This window comes from Pyrgilauda ruficollis, unplaced genomic scaffold (assembly GCF_017590135.1).
Source record: "Pyrgilauda ruficollis isolate IOZ18807 unplaced genomic scaffold, ASM1759013v1 scaffold85, whole genome shotgun sequence".
Classification (NCBI taxonomy): Eukaryota; Metazoa; Chordata; class Aves; order Passeriformes; family Passeridae; genus Pyrgilauda; species Pyrgilauda ruficollis.
Genome location: NW_024530488.1, coordinates 3,052,143 through 3,072,650, shown reverse-complemented (window position 1 = coordinate 3,072,650; position 20,508 = coordinate 3,052,143). Strand labels below are relative to the sequence as shown.

The following is a 20,508-nucleotide window of genomic DNA, read 5'->3' as shown; positions in this document are numbered from 1 at the left end:
TGGCTACAGAGATGTGGTGAGCCATCTTCTCTATGCAAGGTCAGCCTGCAAGCTTGGACTGAAGCAGGCACTGGCACCTCGTCTTCTCCTTCACTGCTGATCCTCCCCTTGGGACCCGCTGCTGCTGTGCAAGCTGGCCCTGGCAGCATCAGCTCCTGTACTAAAAAGGAAGCAGGAATGTTGTGCTTTTAGCTGTCCCTTACCCTGATGAGAAGTGCCAGCTGCACGGTGTCCAGGGGTGTGGTGGATGTTCCTGTGCTGGAGGTGAGGTGTTGAACGCCGCCGTGACTGACGGGCTCTGGCTGCTGATGAGCACGGCAGTGCCCCTCAGATAATGATGGCTTCCCTCCTCCTGGATTGGAGAAGAGCAGGCCCGTGAAAAGCTCCACCGCTTGTAAGTAACTGCTCCTTTCAGCTTCAATGACGTGTCACATCTATCCTTGAGCTCTTCCAAAAATTCCCTCCTGGGACTTTGCTTTGCCCATAACTCGGAGTGACACGCATTGGCAAGCGGGGAGACGAGGGTCTCAGTCCTGATGAGTGTAAATGAAAAGGCTGGGTGGGGGGGGGGGGTTGGGAGAGGCTTGTGGCAGAGTAAATAAATTGCACCCTGCCTGTGTAATGCCAGCAGGGCTCCAGAACAGTTCCATGGGCTTTTGTAAATGGGAATTTGCCTCCCCGATCATTCAGGGCAGTGCTGTCAAACAGCGTTGCCAGGCTTGTGCCTCATCCAGAGGTCTCAAACCTTTTCCAAGTCACCCCACTTCAATTTACTTTCCCAAAATGATGTTTCCCCTTTGGGGAGGGGGTGAAAAAAAAAAGCAGAAAAGTGAGCCCAGAAAGCCCTGAAAGGCTGTGGGAGAAGGGGAGGGAAGGCAGCAGGTGAGTGGGAAGGGATGGGAGGCTGAGCAAGACAAGGGCTTTCACAACACAGGAATTCAGGCTCTTCCCCCCTCAGCTCCCCCTCACACCCTTGTTTGAATTTAGCATGTGTCCTCCTATGGCGTCGTAATTACTAAGATTACCAAATGAATCTTTGCTTCTGTACACACCGGGCATTCAGCGGAGCTCTAATAGTTGTCATTAAGTTTTCAGGGAGGTGGGAGAAGATAGATTGAATGCATGCACTCCAGTGCTGCGCAGAGCCCATTGATGGCTGCTGAGTAATGATTTTTTTCTAATTGGTGGAGAGCAGCGGCCCTAATGGATGGAGCCTCTCTGTGCATTTGCACTGTCTCCTCAATCAATAACCCTCGCTGTGCCTGGCACGGAGGAGTTCCTGAAAGCCCCTTTGTAATAATGGATTGCTGGAGGTTACACAAACCGCTGTCTCCCGCTGAGTCAGCCCTCTCTCAGGCACCTCTCGCTTCCCTGGGCCCCACGTTCCAGACGGGACACCCGCAGGGGGGCCCGAGCTCGGGGTCCCTGGCCCCGTCCCACGGCCACCGGCGCCCGCGGCTCCGCGCCTCGCCGGGAGGGTTTTGTTGCCTGCGGAGCCCGAGCTGGCTCGGAGGATCAGGAACAGCTGGGAAGCTTTTTATTGGCTTTGGCTTGGGAAGTTTGGCTTTTTGTAGGAGGCTTTGTGGGGATTTCTTACCCGCCCTTCTCTCATCTTCTTAATGAAAACTCCACAGGTCAGGTGCTGAGTGTGGAAGCTGGAATCGCAGAGAGGTCAGGCCGTGCCAAGCAGGGCTCTTGACTTGGCCAGAGCAGGAGCCCAGCTCAGGGAGAGCAAGCTTTGACCACCCACTAACCACCAGGCTGTTTGCATCCTAGCCCTCAAGATCCCCCCAGACCCTGCTTTCTCTTTGAGGGATGACATGCAAGTGAGAGACACAAGAGAGCCCTCGAAATTCAACCTTGCCAGTGCATTTCCAGGAGGCAGGCAGGTCTAGGGTTGGGGGCAGAGATGAGAAATGGGATGTTACAGGGAATCTTAAAAGGGATGCCTCAACACTGAGATCAACGGCTCAGCCTTCCTCTTCCCAACACAAGAGAGCCTTTTACTGGAGAAAAAGAGGGGATTTCCATGGTTTGATGAGATTTACAGATGGCTGAGGCTTGGTTTCTTCACTGCTGCTCTGCTTCAGCTCTGTGTCCTCACAGCCCACTGCAGAGCACATCTGAGTGGCAGCCTGTTGTCACTGTAAACTCTAAGCCCCCCAGAAAGGTTCCCATTGCTGGGACATTTTGGAAGTGAACCTGCCCTAGCTGTGTGATCCAGACCCTCAAAACTCAGAGCTCCCAAGTGCTGGGTCTGCTCTTGTTTGCTTTCTGGGAAGGTTTTTACATCTCGTTGTGTACCTGGGCTTTACCCAGCCCAGGCCATCATCCACTCCAGTCTCTGGAAGGGACTTTACTGTGGAGCAGGAGAGCTTGGAGCCCAGATTGCATGGCTGGCTGCTGTCAGTCCCACTGTGAATGCAGACTGTCTGGATCTCCTCCAGCATTGAAGTAATTGGCATTTTCTGTTGTCTTCTCCAATGTTTTCAGGTATTCATAACTTGTAATGGTCTCCAATCCTTCTCCCTGAGATCAAAAGTGAATTGCTTTAGTTACCCCAACTTGCTTTAGTTAAAAGCTGAAAACACAAAAGGGTAAGGTAGGAGAGTTGATTTTGCTCATCTGACCTCAAAACTTCATATTGACCCCCAGGCTCAGTCCCTAGAAAGTGGCAGGGGGCATCTCAGGATGTGAGCAGCATGACCTGCTGCTGATCCCTCCAGGGCTCAGGACATAGCAATGAGCAGGTCCCAAAGGACCTGCACCACCCCAGTAGCCTGGGAACATGAGTGGGGGCAGGAGGGGGATCTGAGACTCTGCAGTGAAACTTCATGTCCTTGCTTGGCAAATGACCACTGAAAACATCCCCCAGGAAGGGCTTCAGCAAAGGCTGCTTCTATGTTTCCAGGTACACCTTAGTTGCAGCTGAAGAAGTGGCAAGTAAAGGGTTGTAGAAGAAGAAATATATTTTCTCGGTTGATGTCCTGGTGAGAGAAAGACTCTGGAATTGTTTTAGGAGGTGGAAGTCCGATTCATCCTCATTGTCACTCCTGACTCTCCATCTGAGTGCAGTGAGTGATTTTCTCTCCCTTTCATAGGGGCACTCAGTCATACAGAAGCTACTTTCTCACTGAGCAAGGAGTGTCAGAAGGAGAAGGAGGCAGGTGGCTTTCATTCTCTGTTTTTCAGCAGTGTCTCTCACCAGGATGTGGCACAGATCCAGGCAGGAGCAAGGTAAATTCTTCCAGGATCTGTGTCCACCCCAATGCACGGTGGCCAGAACCCTCCCTCCCTTTATAAGATCATCCCTCAGATCCTTCTGAGCTCTGAGATCGGCCCTGAGATGTTTGCCACAGAATGAAGCAGCCTTGCTCAGGAGCCTGTGGCTGCTCTCTGCCAGTGCCCCTGTGCCCAAGGTGACAGAGTGTGCGCTGGGAGGACAAAGTGGTGAAACCCAGCCTGGGGAGTAGCACAGGCAGCAGGTTAGCAGGCAGAGAGGGGACAAGAAGAAAGAGGGGCCAGGGAGGACCTTTTGTAGAGGACCTGGGACAGAGGGTCTAGGAGGGAAACCAGAGTGATGGTGAGGCAGAGGTGCAAGAGCTGAGACGTCCCAGGCAGAGACCCAGAGCAGAGCACAGCAGGTTTCCTCCCTGCTGCTGCCTTGGCAGTGAGGGAACTCCCCAGCCATCAGCAGGGCAGGACTGGTTCAACAGAGACTGGAGACAACACAGACCAAGGCAGGCTTACTGAAAATCTGGGCGAAAATTTTCAAGGAAAGAAAGAGGAGCTGTGTGTTTCTGCCTTTTATGAAGATATTTTAGAATCCTTTTGTAAGGGCTTATTATCACTTAAGCAAAGGGGCAGGCCACTTAAGCAATGTAGTTTGAGCTGGAGAAGGAAGCTGTGCCTGGGGCAGGGGGACTGGAGCCCCCAGCAGCATCCTGCCCCTGCAGCATGGGGGGAAATGTAGCAAGAACCTGGGATTACTGCTAAACAGGGCTCCCTAAAGGGAAATCAGGAAAAGCTCCTTAGCTGGCAGAGAGGAGAACCCAAAGCAATGGAAAGGATTGACATTCAGGAGCAGGATTTGGCCCAGCTGTCAGTCCTGGCTTGCCAATGCAGATGGTGGCAAAGGAAAAGGATTTGTCTCATCCACTTCCTATCACAGCTGTGTGAACTCATCGGCGTTGCAGGAAATAAAATAAATATACAGTTTTCAGACCAGGACCTTGTTTCACCTGTGCTATACCCACTGAGTGGATTAGGGCAGGCACTGCCCCATGTCCTGTCACAGCCACAGAGCTCCTGGCAGTGGGACTCTGGTGCTCTCACAGCACAACTGTGGCACATCAGAGCACAAGAGCACGGGGCCGCAGTGGAGCCTGAAGGCATCCAGCTGTTCATTTAAGCTGCTGCTTCTTCCCAATCCACTTACTAGAGGGTGTCTCATATACATCGAACTGGAAACATTTCCATAAACTCTACTTTCTGTGTAGTTTTGGAAGCAGAGAAAACCTCTAGGCTCATGCAGGAGTCTGGTGAGGGGGATTACAATGGCTCAGGTGGAAGTGTTTCCTGTTTTCCTGCAGTGCCCACCTGCCTTTCTGAGAGACAAGTCAGCACCCAAAGCAGTGCCAGATGCCCTCTTTTGCTCATGGACATAAACTTTTATTCTTTGTTTATTTGCAATCCTGCTTAATCTAGAGGAAATCATCTTCATTTGGGAAGTATAACTTCCTGTTCATTTACAAAAATCAAAACCTTCTCACCTGCACTTGTGATTTCTCACCTGCCCTGACAGCTCCTCAGGAACTCCAGACCTGTCCTCTGCAGCTTCTTTTCCTGGCTTTTTTCTGTGCTTTAGGAAAACAATGTCAGGCAAATCAGACAAACCAGGATCTTTCCAAATTGTCCCTGTGAACAAGTCCATATTGCCATAATTTCCACAAAAGAGCTTACAATGAGTGACATGACAATACCCATTCCTATTCTGAAAAAGAAAAAAAGAAAAGGAAAAAAAAAAGAGAAAGCCATGCAACAAAAAACCCAGGAGCTGTCTGAAAGAAAACTGCCACAAAGGAAAGGAGCAAGAGCTCAGTTTCTCTGACAATCAGTGATACAGCTTGCATGAGAATTTATTTCAGTATGCTTCTTCAGCACACACCAGCCTCCCAGGAGGCTGTTTCAGATCTCATTTCCTAACTTTCCTGATTGGAACTGAGGCTTGCATTTACTTGGCTTTTTCATTTTACGCTATCATTTGGAGTCCTGCTTGAATTCTTACAACCTCCCTGCCTGTTGTGCCTCACCCTCTTCCCCAGACCCCTCACCACTGCCCAGAGAGATAAAATACAGAGGACATGCCAGTGACCACAGCTCCAGCAAATCCCTGCTCCTGTCCCAGCAGGACACAGTCCCTTCCCAGAGGCGTGCCCCAGCCCATGGCTATTTACAGCAGTCAAGAGTTCAGCTTGTTTTCCCAGAGCGTGTTTTCATTATAGCTCAGGGGAAAGGCTCCCTAAGAAAAGCAAAAATATCTCTTTCCAGCTCTGGAAAAAAACAGCTGAACTGGCCCCTCTGATGGTCTCCAGAGGCTCCTAGAACATGAAGTTACAGAGTCATAAGAGGAGCCGAGGGATGAGGATCCTGGTTGAGTTTTGGAGGCACTCTCACACACAGCAGCTTCTCACTCTGCACAGAATCGCTGGCCAAAGGACTGCAGCATGCAAGGCCCGCAGCTGGCCTGAGGGTCTGGGTCCTGGCATCTCACCCTGCTTTCTCCCCATGTTACTTTAATTTGACACAGGACAATTTCTTCCTCCAAATGTTTCAGTTCAATCTTGTTTCTTTCAGGTTTTTTTCAGATGATGTAGGAACACCATCGGTTTGGAGCAAGAGATCCCCGTGTTTGATTACACATCTTGGAGCAGAAGACCAAAGTGGTATTTAATAAACCATCACCTTTGCCAAAAGCAGCATAATCAAATCCTGTGAAATGGGCAATTGCTGCAACGGAGAGAGCTTGAGCTGCTGTGCTGGCAGAGCGACAGCCGCTTGTCTCTTGGCTACTGCTGAGCCAGGTTCAAGAGCTTGAACAGGGCTTTGAGCTCTGGCAGCGAGTCTCAGAGGCACTGCATGCTCAAGCATCCCAAGGGCAGCAAACCCCCCTTGCATCAGTGCCTGCCACCCAGTCTCTGAAGTGGTTTTGCATCAGCTCCAAGAGCAAGAGGCAAAAGAGTGAGTGAGAAAGAGAGATGTTCACTCAAACTGGCAGCTGCCTTTTGTTTCACGATGGCAGCTGCCAGCAAGAGACAGGCAGGGCAAGGGAAAAACACACAAGAGCAACACGCTAGATGCAAAGCATATTACACGCTAGATTTAAAATAAAAAAGCATGCATGAGGGGTAAATATTCAGCATAATGCATGACGACTCAGCCCCGTCATTCTCCTTCCATTTCCTAGGAGCTGTGGGACTGCATCTCCCAGGGCAGTGCTGGCCATCCTGGAAGAAAAGACAGGGCCAACACTCAAAAGTGTATAAGCAAAGGAAGCAAGTGCCTAAACTTTGACTTTTTTCATCCACTTGAGACAGGTGAAAGGAGAAATATCACTTCAGTGGAGAAGGGTGGTCTGTGGATGATTCTGTACAGGGGGCTTGTTGTTTCTCTCACTTCTGACAGCTCGCTTGCTTCCTCTCCTTGCGGGACTTTATTTCAGTCAGTTTGATGTTTTTGGCAGGGTGATGGCTTTGGAGCCTGATCCCCCCTCCTCTGCGGAGGCAGTGCTGGCAGCAGTGCTGCACATCTTTCTTCTCCTCCATCTCAGCCTCCCAGCACCACCTCCTGCACCGGGGGAAGCCCTTTGTCACACCAGGATCCACTGTCAAACAGCTGCCAGGACCTGGGCAGTGCTGAACAAGGTCTGTGTCTGCATCCTTCAGGGCTGAAGGATCATCCCCGGTCCTTTGCCTCCTCACCCACCCCGGTGTTGTTCCTCAGACAGGCATGCCAGCAAGGGTGGGCAGACATTTCCCACCCTTTTCCCAAGTGCAGAGTTTGACAGCACAGGAAATCTGTCTCTGGGCCCCCTGACACTGCAGCAAAAACACTTTGGCCATGTGGCACTCACTCCACTGCTTTGAATTTATTTTAATGCTTCTGACAGGCCAACTTTGTACCAGCAGCTTCTTCTGCCAGATCAGATATTGTTTACCCACCCTGCTTTAACTTTCTGCCATGTTCAATATCTCCTCTCCACACCAAGCTCACTTGATGCCAGATCAGGTATCGTCTGTCCTCCCTCGGCCAGCGCAGAGCACAAAGCTGGCATGTGCTCCCTGTCGTGCACTCTGGCTAACTCAGCAGAAATGTCAGCACACGCCTGCACCTGATCCGGGGCTGCTCTTCCTGCCGAGGGCTCGGGTGTGCATGGACCTGGCACTCGCTGCCAGGGGGAACAGCCCCGGCAGCTGCCAGGAGCACCAGGCACAGCCTGCGAGCCCAGCCAGAGCAGCCGGGGCACCTGGTGCTGGAAAGGTGAGGCTGGGACACTGGCAAGCCGTGCCTGAGCTTGTAAACGTGCTGGTAAAGGGGAGGAGGAAGGGCAGAGGAGAGAGGAGGAGCGGCAGGAAGAGCAGGGGGAAAGTTGTGCTTTTAGTACCTCAGGTTAAAAGGACGCTGAGGTAAGATGAGGTTTGCCTGAGTCTGAATTCAAGCTGCTAGCCCCCTTTAAAAATAAATAAATAACTAAATAAATAAATAAATAAATAAATGTCAGAACATGTCACTGTGGGTTTTTTTTTTTTTTTTTTTTTTGGTTTTTTTTTTTTTTTTTTCTGACGGAGCTAACTCAATTTAGTCGAGTCACACTAAAAAAAGGGCACCTTTTCTTTATTTACGGGTTCTGATCTGGAAGTGTAAACATACCCGAAACACTTTCCTTTTTATGCGGGGAAATGTTTCAGAGGAATCCAAGGAACCGGGACTTTTTTGCATGCAGTGTAGAGAAAGAAACGTATTGTCTGAGAGCAAAGTGACTCTGAATGTGGCCACAGAGATAAAATGGGGAGTTCAGCTCCTGCATGCAAGAGCAGCATTTCTCAAAGACACCTTTTTTTTCCTGTTTGATTTTCTTTATGTTTATTTTAAGTGAAGCCCTTTCCTATCTCATTTTTTTTAGGTTTTAATCTTTGTGTAGAACACACTCTGTGACCCTGACAGAGGGAAAGCAGCAGAGTCCTACCTCCTCCACGAATGTGTTTAGAAACAGTAACTGATCAAAGTCGAGCCGCCAGAGTTACTCCTCTCGCCACACGTTCCCGGCTTTGACAGACTGCATCGTTCGATGTGTTGATGTACCAGGATTTCATACACTATGAATATTCACGGCGCACATTAAATTAACCAGGTGAGAAAGCACAGGTTTGTTTTGCATGTTAACTCTGTGTTAACGCTGCCCCTAAGTGGTTAAGTTGGTTTATTGCAAGTTAATTAGCCCTCATTTCGCGCAGTTACTTATTTATTTATTTATTTATTCGCAGAAGACTGTCGTGGCTTTTTCTATTCGAGCTTCATGCCTAGACCTTGCCTCTCTATCTAGTCTGTGTTTGCATCCTACTCTGTGTGGGTTTCACAAAACTGCAACATTTTCAGCCAACTCAGCTTGGAAGACACATGTAGAGGAAAACACGGATGCCTACTACACATTTATTACTCAATCCAAGCAAGGCTGTGATCCTGCTAGCAGGCTCCTCTCCCTCCACTCATGTTAATTAGCATTTCAAGGGATGCTTGGTAGCACAAGCTGGTGAAGTTATGATGGGCTGCCTTTTGCATCTTTCCTCCTTCATCAGTGTGCCACTTCATGAACATTTCACCACCCAGGCAAGCCTTTACTCAACCTTGATATATTCTCAAGCCTTGATATTCCACCCTCGTGTTGCCATCCTTCTGCATGGATCCCGGGAATGTGCCAAGATCACACCTTCTCTCGGGGTAGCTGGTTGCTGTTGGAGGGGTGTGTGGGTGTGGGCACACTGAGCTCCAGCTCCAGCTTACAGTGAGGCCTCGAGCTTCCCTTCTTCACGGTGTGTTCCCCTCCACCTGCCCTGTGGGGAGAAGCAGGAGAGGAAGGAGGGCATCTGCTTGCAGCTTTTTGGCTCTGAAGGGCCTCACACCAGCAGAGGAGACTTGACAAAACCTCCAGCTAAACAACTGGTGTGCTGGGCTCTGAGGAGCCTTTTAAAATCTTCTTCCTTGCTTTAGTTTCTTCCAGGCTGTGGCTGGGGAGTTTGACTCTGCTCCCCAGTTTGGTTTTCAGTTACCAAACTGCCTCCCAGAGAAGTGAGGTGACCACTGGGACACCTTCAAAGCAGATTTTCATTTCTGAAGTTCTTCAGCTCCTTTTGGGATGCTGTGGAGGAAAAGTGCCTCATCATCCCCAGGGGTTGGGGTCCAAACAGGCAGGGTTAAGCCAGCAGCAGGCAGAGTGCTCTGCACACTGAGCTTGCACCTCCAGAGATCTGGAGGTAATTCACAGTGCAGTCTCTAGCTGAGGAAAGCAAACCTGGTCAATATTGCAGCAGCAGATGCCTGCACGCCTGCACTGCACCAGGCAGCAGAGCAATCCATCCCTGCTCAGCCTGTGTTGGCAGCACAGGGAGAGGAGAGTGAGGAAGAGCAGGGGCAGTGCAGCTCAGGATACCTGGATATATTGGCAGCATCTCTCTTGATTATCAGCCTCTTCTTTCCATAAGCTCTAAAATAAGAGCATAAAGAAAACTGGAGAGCAGTGAATCTTCAGGAAGGTCTCCAGTCTTTGGCAGAGAGCACAGGCTGCTTTTCCATCATGCCAGCACTGCCCTTCACCTCGAATGAGCGACATTTGTCTCCTTTCGCCTTCGCTCGGAGAGCGCAGCCCGGATCCCGGGGAGGCGTCTCGGGCTGTCTGGAGCTCGGAGCGGCCAAACGCCGCCTCCCTGCAGCACATCCAGTGCCGGGGCTCGCAGGGAGATGCCCGGCCTCGCCAAGCAGGGGCTGGGGAGGGCGATGGGGGCGAGCCGGCATCCACCGCTCCTGTTCCAGCGCCCCGCTCCTGCCGCGGAGCGCTGCCTGCATCCTGGCCTTGCGCAGCGCGGGGGGACACGCACTTAAGGAGTCCAGACAGCGGGATCCGAAAGGAGCCGTGAGGGTGCGAGAGGAGCTTGGCTCTTCTGAAAGGGTCTTTGGGAGGGCAGTGACAGCGGCACGTCTACAGGATCCCTCTGATTCGTAAAAACCTGCCGCCGCATCTCCTTGGTGATGTGTTTTCGGTCGGAGCTGAAAAGTCCGCATGGAAACTCAGGGACTACCTTAAATACCCCTAACTAAGCCTTCTTAAAACTCCTATTAAAATACGAACACCGCAGTCAAGACGGCAGGCTGGAGGTCTGCCCAGTGGCCAAATAAATCAAAATATTCCAGATATCCTGTTTGCAAGAGCCCATTAAAGCCTGACAACTGGCTAATACCAAAGGCAGCGTGGATCTGAAAGATAGAAAAACGTGACCCTTCCTGCAAAGCAGCCCGGGTTTATATCTTGCTTTTTCACTGCTTTAATGCAGTGAAGCCCAAGGGGCTGTAGAAAAGGGCTGCTGGGGCCCAGTGAGAGGCTCAGGGCAGCAGGGTTGTAAGGGCTGGGGGCTGTGCAGCCACAGCTCCTCACACCCCCAGCCCCACAAGCAGCACCAGCCCCCAGCCAGCCTCTGCCAGGGACCTCCCTGCCCAGCACCGTGGCTCAAAGCGTGGTGCCAGGGCTCAGGCCAGCCTGGAAAACAGCCCTTTATCTGCACTTACTGCCTCGATGACGTCTGCAGGCACATTCTGTGCTCTTTATCTGTTTCCTCAAATAAATTAATAAATAAAAGACAGAGAGGCTGGAAATAAGGACAGAGAAAATGAACAGATTTTGATCTAGTAAGCAATTTAAATCTGGGCTGGCAAGCTGCGTTGGCTCATTCATTAATTCTGCCGTGTGCTCAGAAAACCCCAGCAGGACTCTCTTCCAGCGCAAGAACTTCCGACTGCGAAATAAACCCCACGTAACCAGATTAGCTATGAGGTATGCATCAGCCAGGTCCCAGGCATTAATTCAGGCATACTTTCTCTGCACTGTTCATTGCTAGAGCCTGATTTCTGGATCAGATGTTGCTCACTGGAGGGCATAAACTCTCTGAAGTTTCATATCTTCCACCTCTCTATGTATTGGTGTTCCTTGCCCAATAAATATTATAATATGTGCTATCAGTGAGTCTTGATTCAGCAGTTAATAGCAACATTATCAATACCTTGTCTTTCAGTGTCACATAACTCAGAAGTGGCTGGATGGTTTTGTTCTGGCATTACAAAAATTAATCACTTTGGGTAGAGAAAATCTCACCTTAAAACCAGCATTTCTAGAGTCAGAATATATTTAGCGTGCAGAGACTGATGGGCAAGATAGAAATCTCTGCATAAGCTTAGTGCAGTCTTCCACCTCGCAGGTCTGTGTTGTACTGAATCACGAGGTGATCACTGTCTATGAGTGACTTCAATTATGGTATTATCATCTTATTTATCATTTGATAAATGAAGTGGGACGGGGGCCTGTTTGCATCAGGTGCTGTACAAACACTCAGATGTGCTCAGACAAGATCCTGAGGACATCCATAAAGTGAGTGGGACATGAGTGGGGATCTTCAGACTCCGTTCCAGGAGCTGCCATGGGAAAAGCTGTGTTCTGGCTTGCCAGAAAACTCTTGGTTCTCTCTACGTGCTCCTGTGGCCTGAACATAGATGAGGCAATGTAAAGTCAATGCTAAGTCTGTTTGTACAGACATTTTTAGAAGTGGAGACTGAGCAGGCTTGGGTTGCTTGGGATTTTTTTTTAAAGACAAAATCTTCAGTTTATCTGGGTCTCAAACTTCTTTATTATTATATCCATCTAAACTAGGGTTTATGACATAGTTAAAATTTATGTATTGTCTCCACTGCAATTTCAATACTTTACTCCAATTTCAATACTTTATTTGCTTTGGGGAAATCTAATACATGATAATGGTAAAGCTTCAGTCATGAAGTGAGCTGGGATGATCCTGTGGGTACCAAGTCTCTCCTCACAAACACTAAAACAAAACTTGGCCAATGAGTTTTCCACTCTGTGGGGAAGCTTTGGTTTTGACATATCTGCTCTGAAGATGAGATGAATGTCTTTGATTTCCCATTTACATCAGTCTGGCACCTTTCCAATTATCAGCTCAATTTCATTTTTTCAGGGAGTGCCTTTGTACACAGCATGTGTATATGTTCCTGCTATCATTCTGGGGTGTGGAAAAGTCTCTGGCCCAACTAATTCTCAAACTCTCACTGAGCTGAAATTTGGAAACACAAAGAATTCCTTCAGTTTGGCCTTCAAATCTCACTTTTTGAATTGGATCTTTCTGTACAAAGTTCTCACCAATACAGTTTTTCTCTGGTAACATTCATCCATTCAAGAGCCACGTCACAGACAGCAAGGATGAAAACATGCACAAGCTACTTTTTTCTTTTCTCTCACCTGTCTCACTTAGAGAAGAAGGTTCACAGGTTGGAGAATTCAGCTTCATCAGAGTCCACCAATTCTATTTATCAAGTTTCAGTCCAAATAATAGCTGTGAAAATGTTTAATTTGTTAGCAATGAAAATGCTTAGCTGACATTGATTTTGGAGCTACATGTTGCTGAATATAAGCTGGTGCTTTTGCTCCTGAGCCATCGGATGAAATGCAAGAGCATGTTCAGATGCTGGCTGAGATGAGAGTCTCCAAGGTGCATGTGTTAACACTGCAGTGAAGAAAGCAGCCTCATCCCACAGACTTTAAAGAATACACATGGCTTTTTAGTTCTTAGACAACTGTGAGCATCATCTTTTCCTGTACTAATATATTCTGTTTTCTGTTTTCACAAGACTTCAAGGGACAGCGAAATTGCTTCAAACCAATTTCATCATGTGAAAAAACAATTAACAGCGTTTCCAGGAGAGGAACATTCTAGGTGTTCATCACGGGTTCTGCAGTCACAAACAAACCACAGGCACTTTTCCCTCTGACAACAGCATTTAGAAATATATATTGTATAATATTTTATAAATCTAACTTTACTTTATAAATCTGTATAAATTCCATGGGCAAGGGACACACAGGGGCTTTTTTTTTCTGGAATATATATGTATTTGGTAGATAAAAGACAAAAAGCCTTCTAATGTCAGACTAGATGCCTCTGCCTGTGCTGAAGTCATACTTCATGATTTCTTTTTCTGAGTTTGATAGGATGAGCATGTTCATATTCTCCTTCTACAGCAGGTTTGACAAGTTGCAAATCATTCTTCCAGACATTTTTTAACCCTTTCCACTTTCACAACAGCCTTTAAAAAGCAGACAAAGAGGGGAGAAGGAGCTAAACCCCTTCGTTGCCTACTGTATCTTCTCTCATGAGCCCTGCCCAGCACAGTACAGGAGCTGCTGTTTGCATGACTCTCAACACTCAGCTCCCTGCACTGATGGTGCTCCTGGTATGATCAGATGTTTTTTTGAAGTCATAGCACGTGTCCCTCTCAGAGCTTCTACTTTCAAATACAGCGTCCTTGCTCTCGAAATGTGACCAAATGCTTTCTTTCTCCCCTTACTCTTTCAGATCTATCCAGGCACTGGAAGTTCACTTCATCAAGGGATCCAAGTGCTCTGTAGAGGTTGCTGATATTTCCCTCTGTTCCTTGTGCCAGCTGCAAACTCCTACACAGTGAACTTTTTTCCCCGACCCACAAGTCAAAGTTCAGTGACCTCAGTAGTCAGAATGGTGCATAGAAGTGGAGAATATGACTTTGTTCTTCTAGACAGATGTAAACAGGCTTCTTGCTTCTGCTGCTGCAAGGGTAATGTGTCTCATGCAGTACAGACCCACCACTCCAGCTCTGCAGCCCCCTGGACTCCAGTCCTCAGATGCAAACACAGCAATGAAGGTCCAAGTTACAACTTTCTTTATGGCTTCTGCTCACAATATGGCTTAAAATGTGGGAAACCATTAAGTGTCATTTTCTGTACTCAGACTGATTGCTTGAGCTCCCCACCAACAGCAGAGACCTTAAGTGCAAGTGGCTCAGAGCTCTGGCAGAACATGACACAAACACAAACTCTCATTTCAGCTCATACCTGAGGACCAAATTAACTCAAATCTGTGTCTCAACACTGCTAACACATCCCACGGACAGCAGCCCCCATCCACAGCCCCAGGCTCGAGAAGGGCTCTGTGTGTCATTTCCTTGAAGGGTAGATGGGGACAGAGTGGTTACAGTGCAACCCCACACTACAGATTTTACTGTGATTGTGCAACAGCAGGAAACACCACAGAGCCAGTAGAGTATTTCAAAACCCATTGTAAGTGACAGAATAAACACTTTTCTTTTTTTTTTTACTTGATCAGAATGAAGTAAGATGAGTACTTAAGTTGTCTTACACAGACCAAAACCACAAAGATATGCACCAAAACTGTTGGCTTTATCCTTAAGGCTTTACAACATTTCAAGTTCTCAAGAACTCCAGAGAATTCACATAGATCTCATCTCCTAGTACATGGGTTTCCTTGTGAAAACTTCACTTTGGAGCCAAGAGAGATAGCCAGACACGTCCTGCATCCTAGGCTAATTGTACGAGACTATTATTTATTCCATTCAGTTAGTGTGCATCTTGTAGTGATGATTGCAAAGCCTATAAGAAGGCTGATACTTCCTAGCAAGTGACATTTTTATGGTTAATAGAAACTGTCACAGAAACCACTTGGAGGGGGATATGTACAGGCTTGATTTTCAACTTAACAGTAAATCACTCCAGATTAGAATTAGATATCATGACAAAATCCTTCACCCTGTAAATTTCCAGAATGCAAGTAGCAGTTGCTCTGGGAAAAATTGTGATAAAACTAGGAGGAAAGTTTCTCATTTGGTTCTGACATCCAGTGTACCTGAGATCATGTCTTCTCAGTAAGTGATACCGCATTACAAATGTGCATGCTCTTTCATTTACGGCTATTGTACTGATAATAGGAAATGGTCCTTCTTGTAGGCCATGACTCCTTGGGCAAGAGGCAGTGCAAAGATGGAAGAGGAAAATGGGCATCATGCCAGAGAAATCACAGGCAGCATCAGACCTATAGTACTGCCAGAGTCTGAGGCATCCCAAGACCTGAAAATACAAACAACTCACCAGCACCTAGTGGTGCTCATACCATCAATCTGCTGAGATGAGAACACAAGGGCTGATGCCATAGGTCAGAATGTCTCTACCTAAAAATTCTTATTCCTGGTTTTGAGCAGTTGCAGGCTCTGTAGTGTCTGTGCCATTGATCTGCTGCTGAATGCCATAGCAGTCTCAAAGTAGTTTTGTGGTGACTGCATTGGTCAAAGGACATAGCTAATACAAAGTCTGTGTGTAGAGACAATGGCTTTTTAAAGACCAACTTATTACAGGTGGGAAAATTAGACCAGCTTCTTCTGGGCACAGGAAGTCCTTTTTCAGAACTCCAAAAACCACTCCTTGAAAAGCCTCCAAACAGAAAACAATCAGCACAAATGACCAACATCCTCCTGAAAATTAGAGCTCAGATTTTCCCTTCCATCAAGGGATTGAGTCAGGGTAAGTTTTGTACCATCCACCCTTCAGAAGAGCCTGTTGTCCCCCAGCAAGTGCTGAGGTACTTCTAGAGACCCAGAGTGGTGTCTGAGCCATTCCCCTGTTGTAGGTGCTCCTGGCCTGCCTGACATTACCCTCCTGGCTGGCTGTAAGATCTTGTTCTTCCCCCTTGCAAGACATGGAGATGAGGCCTTCTTTCTGCCCAGCATTGTCTTTCTCATGGAGCTGGAAAAGCCACAGAACCATGGGACAGCATGTTTGGGATGGAGCATTCTCCTGAGGTGAGGTTATACCCCAACTTGAAAGGGTCCCAGTACCACGCTCCCATGGAGGAGGCAGATCCCCTAGCTGCTCTCTTTCAACTGGGCTCTCCTTCCAGTAGCCAGAACAAATAATCATTTCAACAGCAGTGACACTGTGCTGTACATCCCCCTGCAGCCCTTGCCAAGGCACCAGTCACACGCTATTTACCACAAGCTAGAGAATTCACTAAATCTGGCCTGTTCTGAGTCAAGCAGGGCAGTTACAGCCCTTAGCAGGACAGCCCTGCCAGCTGCCCTCCCTCTTGCACAATAGGGAGAGGAAGGGGACATCCATCTCCAGAGCCCGGGCTGAGAGCAGCCGTGGCAGTGTGTGTGAGAAGACAGGTGGCTGGTGGGGAGCCACAATGGAAAGGCAATTGCACGGCACCTCTTACATAGTACAGGCACGTGGAAAAGGCTGGGAGCAGCCCGAGCCAATTAATTTCCATATTCCCTTTCAGTCAGATCTCAAAACGAAGCGTGTTGCATTCAGCGCCCGGACACTCCAGAGGGGAAGGGGGGAAGAAAAGAAAAAGGGGGAAAAAAATGATTCAGCGATCGGCAAATTCATAGAAAGGCCAGGAGGAATGGGCCTGAAGAGATGAATCAGCGCTGGCTTCAGGTGATGGAGGGAAGGAGGCCTTTCTGCTCTGCTGAATTGTAAGCCTGATTGAAGTCAGCCCAGCACTGGCACTGCATCCGAACGGGAACTGCCTGATAGGCTGCGAATGCTGCAAGGGGAAAATCCGGCAGGCACGCAGGCAACATCTTCATTAAGTACATTTTGTGACCTCCCAGCTGATTGGACATTTTTTTTACTTACTTATAGTAGACCTTAGAGATGCTGGGGGAGGTGGTGGCGAGGCTGTTGTGTAGGGTTTTTTATGCGTATGGTGATGGGGTGTGGGGTAGTGAATTTTAAGCAGGGCTGCATGAAATTCAATCGCTTAATCTTAAATTACAAGACAAAGCAGTTTTTTGAGATGGAAATTCTTCTGATTCACAGATTCCTTTGCCTCTTTTAAGGAACAAATGAGTAAACAAACTATGAAAATGTTGTTTGCTTTTTCAGAATTTGCTAGCAGAATTTTTTTTTTCCTGTGGCATTTGGCAGGGCCTCCTTTCCTGTCTGTAGCAGGTAGCTAGGAGAATATGATTCATGATGAATAAATATGGTTTCCAACACTTTTCTATTGTATAACCAAGAGCTGAGCCTATTGGTTAAAATGTTAATTAAAGTTTACCAGAGGTTACAAAACCTATTCCAGTTCCCTTGAAAGCCCTAGTGGAAGCAGTGGCCAAAAATATTTGTAGAGGATATATCCAATGATTTGGTAAAATGCAAAGAGTCCTTAGTCAGCCAGGTAAAGCCTCCCGGGATTACCCAAGGATTACTCACAGAGTAATTATTGCAGAATCAAACTCTTCTGTGCCCACTCTCTGGCAATCAAGTTGTTGTAGGAAGAGCAGTCTTCAAAGAAGATAAATAGCCAGGCATAAGTGCTGGAGTGGGTGCTAAGAGGTTCTGAAAACCCAGCTCTGGGTCTCATGCCAGCACCAGGCATCCAAAATGAGTAGATGGTTTTCGGAAGAATCACCTGCTCCTCTCTGGGATTTGTGCCTCTGGGAGCAGCACATTTTCCTGCTTCACTTCGTGGGGCTGTGATGAGGCCATCCAATGCACCAAACACTGCAGAGCTCTCAGGTGCCCTGCTGGTGGGGCTGCATAAGTGCCACTGGACTAGGCAACCTTTCACATCAGGAAGCACAGAAAAGAGAGAAGGTGTTAACTATCAGCACACTCATTCCCTCACATCAAGTCACCAAGAGTGTTCTGAGGAATAAACATCATGAACTGAGTCATTACAGGAGATTTTTGTTCATTTGTTTATTTTCTCGATACATCAGACCTGCCTGAAACAGTCATAATGCAGTCATCATAGTTAAAATTATTCTCCCAAAGAAATAATTACCAAGCAGGTAATCTTTTCTTAATAAATAATACATACATGATCACACACTTCCTTAATTCTTTTCAACCCAGAAAAAAATTCTGTAAAACAAAAGTGGCTTTCCTGTTCCCTCCTCCCCTTTATTTTCTGAATCAGGACATCCATGCATTATTGAGGCCTGCTCAAAATGGAGCTGCCTTTAAAGCAGAGTCTCTGTATTGAGGATTATGTGTGGATTATTGCTGGGAGATCATTCAGCACCGGAGCTAAGCATTTACCCAGAAATCATTTGTAATACCAGTTGCCCCTTATTTTGGCTAATAGCGGCTGTAAGGACAATTGGATCAGCGCTGTGTACCTGTCAGCTGCGCCGAAATTCCCCGCGCAGCCCCGAATTGTGCACAGCACGATTACGGAGGGAAGCTCAGCGCTGCGCCTTATCTCCTTTGTAAATCCTCTTAATGTGGTGGCTGCCGGATCCCCCGCACACCGCGGAGTCAGCACCTCCCCGGGCTGAGGGGGCTCTGCCTCCCGAGGAACCCATCCATGCGCTGGGGACACCCTCAGGAAGGGGCGCCCACACCTGGCTGAAGCAGGATGCAGATGCAGGAAAAACAATGTGGAAGGAGGGAGGAGATGGAGGGCACGGGAAAGGCTGCCTGGTGTCCATCAGTCCCTACCCATGCTGATTCCCAGAGGGGCTTTCAACTCCCCACAGAAAGCTCACCCGCCCCTCCTTTCTCCATCATCTCCTTGCTCAGAATGAAGGAGACAGGATTCCCAAACGGGGCGGAAGGCCCAGCTTGCCCACCCACACCGGGGATCCCGCCACCATGAGCAGGCCACACGCCGAGCCTGCTCTTTGGAAAAAGCCAACCTCTCCCATGCCACAAAAGAAGGATCGCTACAGACCTCAGCCCACTGCATCTCCCTGCCTCAGCAGCGGGTGTTTTTAAACAAATTCCTGCCTGACTGAGAGAAGGGAGGAGGGAGGAATAAAAAAAAAAAAAAAGGTTCCTCGGGTTTTATCCATTTTGCATGCACATAAAAGATGAACTTCCCTTTGGAAACAAAACGCACAGAGTTGCGGTTTGAAAGGGGCCTCAATTTGGCTTCGACCGGGTGCAACTAATTGCAGTTGCGAGCGCCGGCAGGTGCGAGCAGGCAGCTGAGGAGCCTCCTCCCCCAGCCCTGCCAGCCCTGCCAGCCCCGCACAGGCCGTGTCCAGGCCCTGTGGGACCCAGGAGATGTGAGGGACGGGACCGCAGCGGCAACGGGGTGTTCACCGCATCCTCTCTGCTCCTGCATTTCTGCCACAACTCTGTTCAGTGTCAGCACGGCTGGAGAAGTTCCAAGAAGGCCCTGGAAGGCTCTGAAAGGTCCCAGAAGGTTCTAGAAGGCCCTGCAAGGTTATAAAAGACTGTTGGAGCCATACTGGGACAGGATGACACTTAAGAGTTAAGAGCCTCTCTCAGTCCCTCTGTCCCCAGCTGTAGTTGCACCCTGCTACCATGTCAGGAGGTAAAATTGTGGCTACAGCAAAACTGCAAACACCTCCCATCTTTCCTTGATTTTCCCCATTTCATGGCTAGGGAGAGGCTGTCTATACCCTGCGTTTCTTGTTGGCCTCCCCTCCATCTGCCCTGAGCTGGAGCACACAGGGGTTTCATCACAGACTGTGCAGGCCCAGGCCAGGCCTTCATCTCCATCCATCAAGGGGTCCCAAGCCAGCCACTGTGCTTCATTTTTGGCTGCTCCAGAGCATCGCTGGTGCTGAGCTGGTTGTTTTCTTCATGGAATGTCTGCATAGACCTTGCAGCAGATGGAGGCAGTTTCATGGTATGTCACTGGCGGGCCAGGAGCCATGCCTTGGCTCACTGCTGCTACCCAGGACGACTTCACTCCAGACAGGGGTTGTTTCCTCCTGTTCTGATTTTGGGATGCTCCTTGCCCTGGCCAAATTCAGCACAGCACTGCAAGAGGAACACAAAGAGCACTTTATCAGTATCTTTCCTGAAAGCTCATTTTTCCTGCAATGCTTTTAGGAGGGCAGAAAATTACATTTGCCATCTTAATTCTTTTATTCTTTTAATGTCTTTAAAGAAGTAACTGAATCACCGAGATAATGCACAGGCTTGCATGGAGGGGATCTGTGATCCTGTCGCCCACACCCTTCTCCTCCCACTCTTACCAATTTGTCCTCTTACTACTTAACAGCCCAGGATATGAAATGAAGTGTCACGAGTCACTTTGGGCAAGTGCTGCAAGTTTTCTGCACACTGTCGATGTACTTCAAGGGCCTGTGAGTCACAGGGGTATTCCAAAGGCAGCGCAAGCTGGCTTGATAATCTAACCCCAGCTCCTGAGTAATACATGCACTGAAGGACACTCTGAATTCATTCCTGAATGAACTAGAGCACATCTCTGGCAGGGGGAGGGGGAGGAAATCTAATCCTGATTTAAAGTCGCTGGTGATAGTCCCCACAGTCCTTGGTAATTAGTTCCACTGGTTAATTACCCTCACTGTTAAACATCTGCACCTTATTTGTAGTCAAAATTTGTCTGGCTTCCAACT

At 48.4% G+C, this 20,508-nt stretch overlaps 1 long non-coding RNA gene across 1 annotated transcript; it reads left to right on the top strand.

Annotated features, from left to right (window-relative positions):
* The first annotated feature begins 226 nt into the window (after window positions 1-226).
* On the top strand, window positions 227-14,228 carry LOC121364545. The gene is made up of 4 exons (XR_005956875.1): window positions 227-394; window positions 5,857-5,945; window positions 8,183-8,410; window positions 13,689-14,228. It is a non-coding gene; the product is annotated as an uncharacterized LOC121364545 (long non-coding RNA).
* Window positions 14,229-20,508: the final 6,280 nt, after the last annotated feature.